This window comes from Trachymyrmex septentrionalis, unplaced genomic scaffold (genome assembly GCF_001594115.1).
Source record: "Trachymyrmex septentrionalis isolate Tsep2-gDNA-1 unplaced genomic scaffold, Tsep1.0 scaffold86, whole genome shotgun sequence".
Lineage (NCBI taxonomy): Eukaryota > Metazoa > Arthropoda > Insecta > Hymenoptera > Formicidae > Trachymyrmex > Trachymyrmex septentrionalis.
This window is the reverse complement of record NW_017306049.1, coordinates 452,848-467,118: the sequence shown is the minus strand read 5'-3', so window position 1 is coordinate 467,118 and position 14,271 is coordinate 452,848. Positions and strand designations below refer to the sequence as shown.

At 32.6% G+C, this 14,271-nt stretch overlaps 1 protein-coding gene across 4 annotated transcripts in view; it reads right to left on the bottom strand.

Annotated features, from left to right (window-relative positions):
* Positions 1-14,271, bottom strand: part of LOC108755222 — a 163,704-nt gene that overhangs the window by 145,538 nt on the left and 3,895 nt on the right. For all 4 annotated transcript variants that reach the window (XM_018498117.1, XM_018498116.1, XM_018498119.1 and 1 more), the window contains one exon: positions 2,716-2,775. The gene's annotated coding sequence lies outside the window, so the exon portion shown is untranslated. The remainder of the gene's footprint in view (positions 1-2,715; positions 2,776-14,271) is intronic.

Sequence of the window (14,271 nt, the reverse complement as noted above, 5' to 3'; positions counted from 1 at the left end):
TTATATAACATTAACTTTCTTTTCTTAACTTCGCCAAGTTCAAAACTAATAATAACCGACGCTCGCAACATGGTTACTCACTGGCTCTGTAACTAGAGCGCATTGAGAAATCGTTTCTCGAAGCGCAATATGGTGCACAGGTGGAAACGTGTGAACCGGTCATTAGTTTGACCCAATGACCCGCAATTAACGCGTTCGCGCAAATCATAACGTGTGTGGGTTACACTTACCTAGCTCAACCTCTTGTTGACATTTAAACGTACTTGAAGTGACCACTTTATCTAATAGTGTCACGTAAAAAAGTCGCAAGAGCTGGAGAAATCGTACGATCGAAATAAATGCAAATACAAATTAATTAGTTATTGTAAAAATTGTAAAAATTTTCATTAAATTGTAAAGATCATTAAATGTAAAGATCGACGCTAGAGAATAGAATTAAGTCCGTCACTTCTTTGCTCTTATTTTTGTTATTATACATATCGATTTTTCACTTGCACTATTATTTTTGTTTATTTACATCGCCTGAAAAACACATTTTTTTCAACATGTACTGGTTATTGTGATAAATATGACTACATGCCTCAGTGGTCGAACTGATAAGGACGTACGTCATAGAATATAGAGAGGGTTCGAACTCTGGCTGAAACAATACTTTTTCTAATTCCAAATGAATTTTTTTACAATGCTTTAAGATGCAAATTAACATCAGTATTAACGTCTGCGTAATAAATTATATAATAATGCGCTATTTATACGCTCTCAAAATCCGCAAAAAATGTTTGCGCTCATTTCGTTTAGCTAAAAAAAAATTTTTTTGTGGAGGACTGAGTAGACTGTCAGTCAGTCTCTCCACGTTGTTAATAACAAGCAATTTGGAAAATCAAATACACAGGATTAATGCGCTATTTGTGCGCTTTCATATTGACATAGTGTGCCTTCCAACACGATCTGACACAATGGATCATTACATCCTTGTTGTTTGCCAATGTTAAACAAAGATGAGACGATCACTATTGCAGCGCAAAAATCAAAATTGCTTGGAAATAGTAGCGCATAAATCGAAGATATATTTTGCATAGTTAGATAACGTAATTCTCCAATTTTAAACGACTTAGGGATGAATATGACTGTTTGTTTCCCTCCAAAAGGGAAGTGCGCCTTATAAGGGATTCAATGCAAAAATTGAAACTATGTGAATATAAAAGCGCATAAATAGCGTTAATCCTGTGTATTTGATTTTTCAATGTTATTCGATATTATTATTAACATAAGGGGAGGGGGGGGGAGGGCTGACTGATAGCCTCCCCACAAAAAAAATTTTTTTTCGACTAAACAAAATAAGCGCAAATATTTTTTTGTGGATTTTCAGAGCGCATAAATAGTACATTATTATACAATTTATTCATTAAGATTTGATTAAGTGGGGGAGAAGGCAGCTAAGCAAACGTTCAACATTATTAAATATAAAGCTTGTCAATTTAATTTGTGATATTACGATATGTTCTAGTTTTAATTTAGTAGTGTATTTCAAGATCGAGACAAATAAAATTCTAAACACTACTCCGGCAACAGTTCTGACATCCTGTGTATATATGTACACCGCTCTGTCAAATTTAGAAACGCTTTCTCCTACATTGCTGTCAAATACTTTAATTTGCTATTCCCTTTATTTTTCTCCTACTTATTTTCTTTTCGCACCGCTACGAATCGCCTATACAAAGTTAGCCCTCTACTTTTATAATATGATTAATTTATTTTGGGAATTATGCTGAATTGCGCTAGGTTTGTACATTGTGCGTAAATATTAAAATTGTACTATGAAAAATACGTTTAAAATGGAAAAAAAGTTATTTTTAGATCAGAGTCCATTACTTTGCGTATTATTCAATTTTTTCAATTGTGCTAGTTTGTGCTAATAGTGTGCTAAAATATTACTTTTAACCCTTTCAGAATTTAAGTACGTTATAATATACAAATATCAAATTTAAAAACATTATCCATTGAAATTATTTAATTTGATCGACGTCATCTGAGATCAAGTGAACATAAAAATACCCGTGAAAGCCTAAAAAGCGTTTTGAACATAAAAATGTACGTGTTAGAGAAATAATCAAAATAAAAAAAAAATGAATCTCTAGTATAAATATATAATAAATTATATGTAAAAAAATAATCACCGCACAGCTTGCATAAAATGCAAATTGTAAAATTCATACAAAAATATTATATGTATTGAAATTAACTTTGATTAAATAAAGCCTGCACTCTTCGCTTATTAAGTGTTGTAGCAAAGTACTTTATGAATTCACAATGTTGATCCGTCTATTCGTTCGTCTATTTGCAAGATTTCACAAAAATGACTTAACTCTTTCAAATTTCGTTTAATGTAATAAATACTTAAAGATTTTAGCTTCACCGAAGCAAAATATGAATCAAATCAATTGACTATAAAGGGGTTAAAGATCAAAGATCGATAAAATTTTTACTAATATAAAATAAATTAAAAGAAATTTAGAACGTTAATTTTAAGAGGTTATAACATACAATATTATGACATATTTATGATTTTAATGAAATTCTTCCAATTATAGGTTTTTCACTGCACTTTATTATATTCATTGCGAAGGGTTTATCTGTGTTGTCATTTTTCCACTTATTATTAATTAGTTAATCAAAGCGCACGATACTCTTATATGAAACATAAAGATCTTTTACCTTAACTGTGCCGCGCAATCGTTGTGATAGGTTCCATGTCTGATCCACAAATAGATCGTTCTGTAATGTAAAGAGGAAGTGAATTAAAAACACCTGTTACAGAATAAAATTAATTAAGTAAATTACAGCCACAAATACCAAGATACTTTTCTTTAAGTGTGTAATGTGTATAGTTCGCTATAATATAAATTATAAAATATACCTAGTTTGTTTATACACTATATTACTTCGCTAGATGATCGATGGATATAAAAATGCGAGAAATAATAGTCTAGAGAGAAAGACGCCGTCGCGTAAAGACGCGCACTCCGCCAAAGATGCTACCAAAAATAAACGCGCGCGTTTAGTTAACGCGGACATTTGTGTATACGCGAAAGCATCTGCCCGCAGTCAGTCATTTATTTCTGTGAAAGCGTTAACAGCGCAAGGTAAACAGCTTATCAAAACTGTGAACACCAACGCCTATATACTAATGGCCGGATAATGCCCAAATAATTCCCAAATAATGCCCAATTTTTATGCCCACTAATGCCTTAATAATGCCCATTGATATTCTAGTTGTATAATTTCATACCACTTATTATAATACACAATTCTCTCAAGTAATGCCCAGTAATACCCCAAATTTGTACACAATGCCCTTAGCGGTTTACCGGTTAGCAGCGACGGCGCAGCGCTTCAGCGAGAGTCATGGAGGTTATGTAACCGCTTGATCGTGGCTACATTTTAATCAGGTTGCGCGTGTAAATCATGCTTTTAGCACCGGGAAATCGTCGCTTCCAGGTAAGTGTTCGCACAGTTAAAAGTGCTCGTCGACCGAGAAAAAGCCACGAACGCCATTGCCGCCATCGACCGGCAATAATGTAATGGCAATAATGTAATGGGGAAGTTTAATGGCCGTCACTAGGAATAACGTGCACCGTGTCGTAAGTGTAATAACAATTAACGACAGAAGGTAATAGGAACAGATGTTGGCTGCGGGACTTGCGTACAACCAAGGCAAGCCACGGGGGATTGGGCGAGAGAATGGAGGCGGAGCAGTGGAGAACTTTTTGTTCTCTCACACGAGTGTGGGACCTTTTGCAAAAGGCTTCATTTGTCAGTTTTTCGTTAAACAAAAACGCGTTATACACGCTGCGATGACTTACACTTAAATATAATGCAATATGTGTGTGTGATGCGAAAAGGAAAAATGTACAAATCAATAAATATAATTACTTGGCTTACATTTATGTTTTTACTCGTATCCACAAAGTAATATTACAGAAAAAGAAATAAAAGGAAAGGAAAAAATGGGATATATGAAATGCGAGCTATATATAAGCCGTAAGAGAAAGACGTTGAAAGGAGTAAACATTAAACGAAAAGCATTAAACTTATTCTTATGTGATATATAAACATATCCTTGCAAAAATTGTCTGGTTATCATTACATTCGAACTAATCCCATTACATGTCTGAAATTACACCGTAACACGGGGTTAGTTTACAGAAAAGTGATATTTTTTAAATGTTATTTCTCAATATATAAATTGTCAACACATAAATTGTTGCGTAACTGTCTTGGCACTAACGACACGACCGTTGAGATGGATTGGCCACAAGGTCGATCGATCGTTGCCACGTCAATGGATGACGAAGGAAATCGGAGCACAGGAATTCCATGTATAATAGCAATAAAAATTCTGTTTCTTCTTGTTGACAAAGACATTTATTTGCGGCCAAGAATCCAGCGGATAGACCGATCGTCAAAACTTACAGAGTTATTAACAATCGCTGAAAGAATTTTATTGATGACCGTTTCGTGAGACTATACTTAGGTAAGTGTAAGTGCTATATCTCCAAAAATTCGTTTTCTCGTTTACCACGACCGGTTATCCTCATCCCCCGATTCTACAAAGTCAGAACAGAATTCTGCGAATCGATCCGTCAGATACAGACGTACCCAACACTATCGGCGCCCTGTCCGAATACTCAACATAAGTAGCGAAGCAAGTATGACCATTAGGTAAGAAAATAATATACAATACTTTTATTAAATTATCGATTCAAAATTGATTTACCTACGTCTTCTATCCGAAAAAATAAAGTAACGATTTTCATCCGAACTAACCTCCCCCTCCCCCCTTCCCCTTATTGCTACAAAACTTTGCTTTAACTGCATCTTATAACATTAATTTATTGAAAGTAGCAATGTTAAAAATAAAAAAGTTTACTTCATATAACTGAGGAATTTTTTCGTAATCGTGAAAGAGACATATTAAAGTAACATTTAACGTAACAGTACTATTTTTAGTCAGGGAAATATTTCCGAAGGCCAGGATACTGATTACGTGCGACAGTCAAGCAAATATTAGTCAAGCACATGCTGCGCCTAGTCAACAATTAAGTTCTACGTGAAATTGGGTGTAGTAAGACACGACACATTGCGTACAATGGATGAGGATTCAATGGCGCATAATAATAGCACCGACAAAAATCAATGATGCATAATGGATATTTATCTTCATGTCGTTGTTTCGATTATATCGTCTCATCATCGTCCTAAATATATAATATTCTTCAACTGATGATTCGATTGAAGAAGGAATGATTCTCCTCACGGAAAAATAAATAAAAGTATAGGATAAAATCGATAAAATTTAGAATAGCGTAAAAAATTTTTATAAAAATAAGAAAAAGCGAAACTTTTTTTTATTTTTATAAAAAAAACTGTATAACTATTGGTACTATTGGTTAACCATAATTTTTTTATTTATATGTATTAGCAGAAAGTCACTTTCACATCACAAATTCGCTAATGCACATATTTATAACAAATTAAGAATTTCTTTAGAATTTTTCCAAAATATTCAAATATAAGAAAGAGTTGTTGAGAATTATTTTTCTTAAAAACGAAATGCATAAAAGAGATTTTATTCTATATTTTATACATATATACTCGTACGTAGCATATATTATACTTATGTTAATATCATTCCATAAGAAATTACTTGTTATATTAATAACTCAGAGCAAGACTCGGAAACTGTCTGCATGCAAATTAAGAGAAGAATTATGCATCTTTTGCACGTAATTATAAAAACTGAGAAGGATCCGAGAAAAATATTCAAGACACAAGTCGTTATCATCGAGTGTACTTGAAACAAGTTCGTCGTACTATTTATCTCCGCGAGGGAAATAAATCGAGGTTTCTAACGGCCGAAGAAATTCCGAAACCCTTAATTAAACTAGTAGAGTAGACGGCTTTAAATTGTTGATTCGGAAATTTGCATTGTGTACGCTACGCGCGCCAGGCAAAACGCTCTCGTTGTTCCTCTGGGGTAAACACCCGCTCAACGAACATACAACGGGAAAAGTGACGAGAAACGGGCGACGGTGTGCGTGCGGAAACCAGAATGGAGAAAGGTGCTGCGATCGGTGTTGGTGGAGGATATCGATCACGAGACATTTGCATGGAAATTTCTTGCGGCGGTGAACGTTGCCGGTCATATTTCTTTCCACAAGCGAAAACGATGATTTGACTCAATCGTCTAAGATATCGCTCGGCGAAGAATCGATTCCATGTGAAGCAGAAAATATCCAATAGATAAAAATTAACTCTTTTATACAGGACCGCATTAAGAAAATTTCCTAGAGGCTTGTGACCTTTGTGTGCTCCACTTCCCCCTTTCGCTCCAATAACGATTTTTTTTTCCAGTAGTAGTTTAGCGTTATCCCTATTTTCATTACCAGTATACACATTGCACATTTCGCTTAATACAAAAGTATTTATACATAAACTCAATATGACAAGCATCTTTACAGTTAAAGTCAGATGTTAAATTAATACATATACAGGGTGTCTATTAAGTAAGGCCGGAACCGCATTGGGAGTGTATTTTGTAATTTTCGCAATAGCTAACAAGATATTAATTATTAAAAATGGCCGAACATTGATCTTTAATAATTTTTTTCTCAAATACTATCAACTTTACAGAAAAACTGTAAGAGACAAAAATTGTTTATTTTCTTGAAAAATAAAGTTCTGAGAATCTTTTCAGAATTTTTTAATACCGTATTTTCTCATAATAATAAAAATAAGAAAATGCAGTACTAAAAAATTCTTAGAGAAGAAAATAAACAATTGTCATGTTATAATTTTTTTGTAAAATTGATCGTATTCGAGAAAAAAATTATAGAAGACCAATATTCGGCCATTTTCAGTAATTAATATCTTGTTAACTATTGCAAAAATGATATAAGACTTTTTTGTTCCCCTTGACGACTCCCTCTACACCCCCAATGCGGCTCCGACCTTACTTAACAGACACCCTGTATATATATATATATATATATACATATATATATATCTTAAATGAATTTATCTGAGAAATACGATTGCGCTCCGATTACTTTTGAACTTTCAACACAATCAATTTGAAATGTTAATAATTCCTTTCCAATTCAATTAGAAGTATCTTAAAAAAATTATTAATGCGAGAGAAAATGTACGATATATCATAAGATAAAGTTTTTACAGAGAGATTTTATTTTTCAGCCAAAATTTTAGTACTATGTAATCAAAAGATGGCAATCGCTATCTGTTTTATGTGCTGAAAAATTAATTGAGATCATGCCAAGACATTAAGAAGTAATAATTCCTAATAGAGAAGATTGAATCCACCGTTAGTAAGTAAAACTCTCGGTAAAATTAATAAAATGTGTTTTAAATATATTTTTAAAATGTATTAACTTTTTATATATTTCAGTTTCTAGAATATAATCTTATACATCACGTTGTTAAGTAGTCATTAATTGTTTTAATAAAGTTTATAGTTATACAGAGAATATTAAAGAAAAAGAACAATATATAGATATTATTTAGTTCAAAATAATAGAGGAGACCAATTATCACAGTATTTGAATGATTTTCAGAAAAAAGTAGATGTAAAATTTTAAAATATTAAAATATATATATATCTAAATGTATATTATTTGTATACCATCTATTAAATAATAATTTAGAAAGAATTTTTACGCACTACTTATAGCGTTGACACCATATTAGCCCTCTTTGCAATTTAATTTTTTATATATGTACAATTATAAGGAGTCCAATTACTTTCTTAATTTAGTATTTTTTTTTTTTTCAAAACATTATATATATTATAATATACCTACATCCCTTAGGTATTAAAAAAAATATTGTTTTTGAATATATCATCGTTCAAATAAGTGATTTAAGCAAAGTAAGTTATTTTGATCATAATTCGCTTGTGTACTACAGTTTCTATACAAAAAATAAAAAGCCATATGTGCCTATATGTATAAAATATTATATTCATAAATATATTCTATAAAATAAATCGATCTAAAGAGATTAAAACTATTGATTGAGTTATAAGCATTTTGATAATCAATCCCATATGGTATACAATAACTGGCCTCGCTCGATTTCCCTTATATAAAAGATAGAATATTTTGTAGATATTAGTATTATTAGTTATTGTTAAACAATAAAAATAATATAAAGTTCTAAATAATATAAATTAAAAATATATAATGACAGGGTATTTAAAAGAAGAAGTTATTGCGTGAACAAATTATATATTCTTTCAAATATTCACGTTGAGTTGTTATTTCAAACCTCATATCTTATAAATTATAAATCTTTCGGCTACTTCATCGAGCTCTCTTAAAAAAAAACCAAGGAATTGTTATTGTTATTCAATAATATTATGTATATGTTTAGCAACTTCTAATAAAAGTTTAATAGAATGCTCACATTTCTTTGTCATCTCAAACTGAAAAAGAATATTCCTTGAAAATTTGGTAAAAAAAAAAAAGATCGATTTTGTAGAATCAGCTAATTGATCGAGTCGAGTCGTAATAAGCGGACAAAAAATTAATCAAGCTCCATTGAAAAGCGTAAAACAAAAGATGAATTTCTAATCTGAGACAAGTTTCTTTGATAGATTCTCTTTTATCTTCCATTACACACGCGCACGCACGAATTTAGGATAGCTAAAAGACAAAATCCCCAACAGAGCGTTTACTGCCTCGCGGCTTCGTAGTGAGTTGGTACACATCCACAAAGCTTGCGGTCTGAGGCAAAGCAAAATTAACCCTTAATCTTTCTCGTTAAAGCGAGAGAGAGAAAGGGAAAAGAGGGAGAGGAAGAGAGAAACGAAAGAAGAAACTTTAATATAACTAAGAAAAGTTTCAATTTCCAGCATTTCCTGTTAATTAGGTTTTTTTCTTAGAGAACTAAATTAATAAAATCAAATATGTAACTTCACACTTAAATTTTGATGAAGATTCAAGTAATTCTTTCATTGCCAAGATGAGTAACGCCGAGATCCAATTATCTTTTATAGTCCAAAGACGATAAAACAAAGTTAGGTAAGTGTAGGTGATAATCGACAACAACAAAAAATTAACTCTTTTGAATCTCTTACGAGCTTACGTCATCCTCAATCTGTTATTCAGTCAAGGCGTCGAGGCACACGTACGCCATGCACGAATATACGTTTGACACACTACGTCGGAAGACGACTTACCCTGTGTGTCGCTATGAATAACCCGAGTGAATCGGGTCACGTTCAATGTTTTTATGTTGCTTTTGCAAGAGGGATGTTATGGGAGTGACGTTTGCGCAACACTCGAGAAACACCGAAAATATCGATGTAGATATTCTTTCTTCTTTCGAGCTAATTCTATACTTATGTAGATGTATATATTTCCGTTTTATCGTCTCAGCAAAGATATTGCACATGAAATCTTTGGGAATAATCCCAAGGATACGATTTTAACGCACATCGTATAAAAAAAGTGTATGCGTTGAAAATCAACCTTTCTCTCGTGTGCATTTTCGATGTATTACAGAGTTATATGAAATTAATACGTTAAATGTTTACGATTATATAATCATGTATCCTTCATTGTGTGGATTCCTATCTCGCATTTCTCACAAAACTTTTAGCTGTTACGGATAGGAAGAGCGAATAATATAATATTAGGTGTAGTAAAAAGTCATCGCGTATTTTTTAGCTCAAAGTTGTATATACAATATCTTCGTCAATAATGAATGAAATTCGAATTTAAAAAAAGGGTTTTAAAGCTTGAAATCTCTACTTTTAAAAGCTTATCACATTTTTTAAGTTTATATGAGTTTGATAATTTTTACATACCAAAAACTACGAGCTGAAAAAGACGAAAAATTTTCTTCTCACTTTGTGGATTTGTAACGTGTCCAAAACAAATTTGAGAAAATTTTCGATTACATATCGTGAAAGCTTGATACTTTCCCTACAAAATCGTTTTTTTTAAATATTCCTACGACTTTTGATTACTGAGTTATCGCGGATTAAATAAAAGAATTATTTTGACTTTAATTGCTCATAACTCCATTAAAAATTGTCGTATCGTATAATTTAAAAAAGAGATTTTTAAAGCTGAAACTTTACTCTATCAAGATATATTTATATTGTTGGTAAGAAAGTAATTGCGGTTTTTACTGATAGATGCCTTTTAAAAAAACGCGATGACTTTTTACTACACCTAATATAAAGTAGAGGGATAACATGGGTTTTGTCTCCTCACAATCTTTCGAGATGTGAGTTGCCTCCATCTCTCTCTCTCTCTCTCTCTCTCTCTCTCTCTCTCTCTCTCTCTCTCTCTCTCTCTCTCCCTCTCTCCATCTCTCTCTCTTTCTCTGTGACTTTTGTGAAACTTTTATAGAACTCAAAAGAAACACTAGCTACTGTTAGCAACTTCATTGTCCCTTCCATAACGATGTTAGCGAATTATCTTCTTCTTCTTAACTCTTTTTCATACCTCCGGGATGTACATGTTCCACCTACGAAAAAAATCATAACTTTGAACTCTCCAGGAATCAGATGGGGTGTGACATACTTTAGCAAGATGAATTTCTATAACTTGTTAAAAAGTATGTTGCCGGTTTCGTGCAACTGGAGTGCATTGTTATCACCCATACTAAATTATAGTATATTTATGATAAAATATAGCATGAGATATGAGATATATGATCCATGTTGATTTTCTACCTAGTTCGCGAAGAGTTAAACAAGTAATCCTATCGGTTTTATCTTGATTTGTTTTGAACAAGATTCAACCTACATGTAAAAGAATCGCACACTTTGAAAAATGTAATATATTTTTAGCAAAATATAATTATCTAAACTTTTTTAAAAAAATCAAACTTTTTGATAGTGAAGAATAATAGATACTATGTCGAAAAATCATAGAATTGATGCTAATTATATTACTTAAAAATCTTATTTAAATATGATTACAACTTTATTATGATAAATATTGTTATAGTTTATAAATGTTATCGAAGTGTGCGCAATCCACTCAGAGAACAATTCAGAGCGCAATTCATTCAGAGAACTTTTACTGTTCTAAATACATTTTAAGTTAAATAGTAATGTGTTTATACGACGCATTCCACGCGCACGCGTAACAATATAATACGATATATTTAAAAAATGAAATTTAAGCTCATATTTGAAATATACCGATAATTCAGCTTTTCATGGTCATTATCTTAAATTCGCCACTTTGATTTAAAATTTTGATAGTAAATTTAAAATAAGCGCCCTCACAAAAACCTATAAAACCGTCTTCATATTAAACGCATCTCTTTTGGGAAAGCCGAAGGTACGAAAGAATTAAAATGTTCCTCCCACTTATCTCATCAATTTATTACGCGACAATTCTTAACAATTTATTACTTGAAAATGACTATTAAAATTCGTTACATGAAATTAACAGTTTAATTAACATGATATAAAGCAAATGTACATATTTGGTTAATTATATTGTGTCTTTTTCTAGTCATTTTATAACTTTTATTTTCCTGCAGCTTTCTCGCTATTCATAACATTTTCATTAAATTACAAAGATATTGCATGTTTATTCATCCTAAATACACTACTGTTCATAATTTCGATATTTTTTCACATTTCATGAAAAGTTAAATTAAAAGATCCTCGACAAATTTTGGAGAAATGCTTTTTTTCTATAAACTGTTTAATTTCAAAGTTAAAAAAATTAAAAACATTTTATAAAAACGATTTATAAAAAATTTTATAAAAAATATTTTTTGAAGATTTTTATATAAGAATTTGGTTATTGTGAAAAAAATCGTGGCAACAATTTTTTTCATTGATTTTATGTTCGATGATGTTTCATCAAGCTAAAGCTCTTCAAAGCAAAACGAAAATATTGGAAATATACCAATTTTCAATTTTATGTAATTTAGGAACGAAATATCGTAGAAACAAAATTAAAAAGTAAAAATACAGGTCTATCTCTTCTCTTTAAAATGCATTTTCAAAAATTTCTCTCCAATTACTTATCATCAAAATACTCAACTTTTTGTGAGATACGAGAAAATCGTAAGCGTTCCCAATTTATAAACGATAGTGAAGTATAATACTTTCTCTAATTCAGAGCTTATGTAATTCAAACAACATTAATTCCTCTGTATTAAGTATGGTAACGTAACCTTTCGAAGGTTCATGAGAAAATCTTTGTGCAATAGTTAAGATCAGCATGTAAGATACACTGACACAAAGAGAACACATCTCAAAATTCCAGCGAGTAAATTCAAGTAAAGTAATAAAATTTTATCTCTACGAACAGCGAGACGAACAGTGATACGTGAGACAATGGTCGATTTTTACAAAAATAACCGTAATAATGTCATAATGTATTCCCTATATCACGGAGAAGAAACGTAATATGCGTTAGAATTCGAGTAAATTTTATGAAACTGGCAGGCCCATTTATAGAGACAGGCATCTACTTGTATAAAATTTACTTTACTTTTCTGATAAATGAGCGATCGTTATATAATATTTAGTCACACTGTAAGGTACTTTATAAGCTCTGTAAATATAAAAAAAGTAAATCTATAAATTACCATACGTAAAATTAATTTTATCGACGAATATATTTTTTGCCTTATTTTTTGCTGGCGCTGACAAAATTTACTTTACTGTGTAGTAAATACAAGTGTCTAAAGTCTCTCGAGAGTTGGTTCGCGCTTTTACAGACTTGAGAATAGTATGATTTACTTTACTGTAAGAATAATCACTTAATAGACTAAATAATTACTGTCATATATTTTTACCTTACACTTACGGTATTTTTACTTTCAGGTAAAGTGAAGTTTGTCAGAAATTCGGCAAAAGTAGCCGGAACATGTTTACTATTACCTCTCTTGCGAGGTAAAAATTACTCTCCAATTTTTCTCCGTAATATTACGTATGCATCCTCTCTCTGTACATTGCGATATTCCGCACTTTTTTGCACTGACGACCAGGCGGAACGTGTGAACGCCGAAACCTTTTATGACGGCTTGATTATAGGGATTACGGGATTACGTGGCGGGCAAACGAATTTATACTCAAAATCCGAGTGTGAACCCCCGAGTGAACAGCTGCGTCTTCGCGACCCCTCCGCGCCCTTTCGTTACGCACGAAACGAGCGCATGCTGTGTACGTACTACGTGTCTCTACTTCCTCCTTCTTTCTCTTCCTCCTCTCCGTCTCGCTTTCAGGCTCGTTGGCTTTCCTTTGTTCCCGCAGTGAAACGGAGTGACCACGGGAAAGAAACACGTGAATACGACCCGTCGCAAATGAATCGGACGTACGCTTGCGTGTACCAAGTCGAATTTTAAGCCACGGCCGTAACCTGTTCGCTTACGATTTCCTTTATTTCTACCCGTTAGATAAACCCTCCCACGAGGGGAAAAAATATGTTAGCGTTAACTGCATACAAATCGATATAAAAAGAAATCACGACGAAGAAAAGCTTCTTCCGTTCTCTCCTTTGCACGTTAATCGATCGTTGCATTTATTGTTAGACCACAGCGTCTTCTTTTCTCTTTTTTTTTTTTTCCCCTTTTCAACTCGATACCGTTCAATCAGATCGATACCATTCAATCAGAGAATCCACCGGCGAAAGTTCGTGAGAAAACCTTAGCACGATAGAGACTCGAGCTTACGTATTTGATTATCCAAAAGATTCGGTTGAGAACACATCTTCAAATTCCACACGATACAAGAATAAGGTTTTATTTCTACGTATAAACATCTCGCTTACAAGATAATTATCGATCCGTTCGATACACGTAGAATGACGCACAGCGGGGAACGCAGCTCGTCCGCCAAGAGTGTGTAGTGCCTTCGTGAATGATATCACTTATTCTCCTACGTCGTCTCAACATCCGCCGCGGCCGATGTGTGCGTTGCGCGCGACTCGCATCTGAGCGAGAGGTGTGATTCACATCATCATTACAAATCACCGAGGTAATTGCGTTATGTAAGCTGAGCGTATTACGAGTTCTCTACCTCTCCTTCTCTATCTCTCATTCTGTCTCTTAAATTTTCTTCTTTCGCATCTAGTCAAGATACGTATTACTTTTATAAATTATTGTGCCCCCAATTGTACCCCAAAGAACATAATAAATATCAATTCTCTCTCTCTCTCTCTCTCTCTCTCTCTCGCTCTCTTTCTCTCTTTCTCTCTCCCTCTATTAAATCTC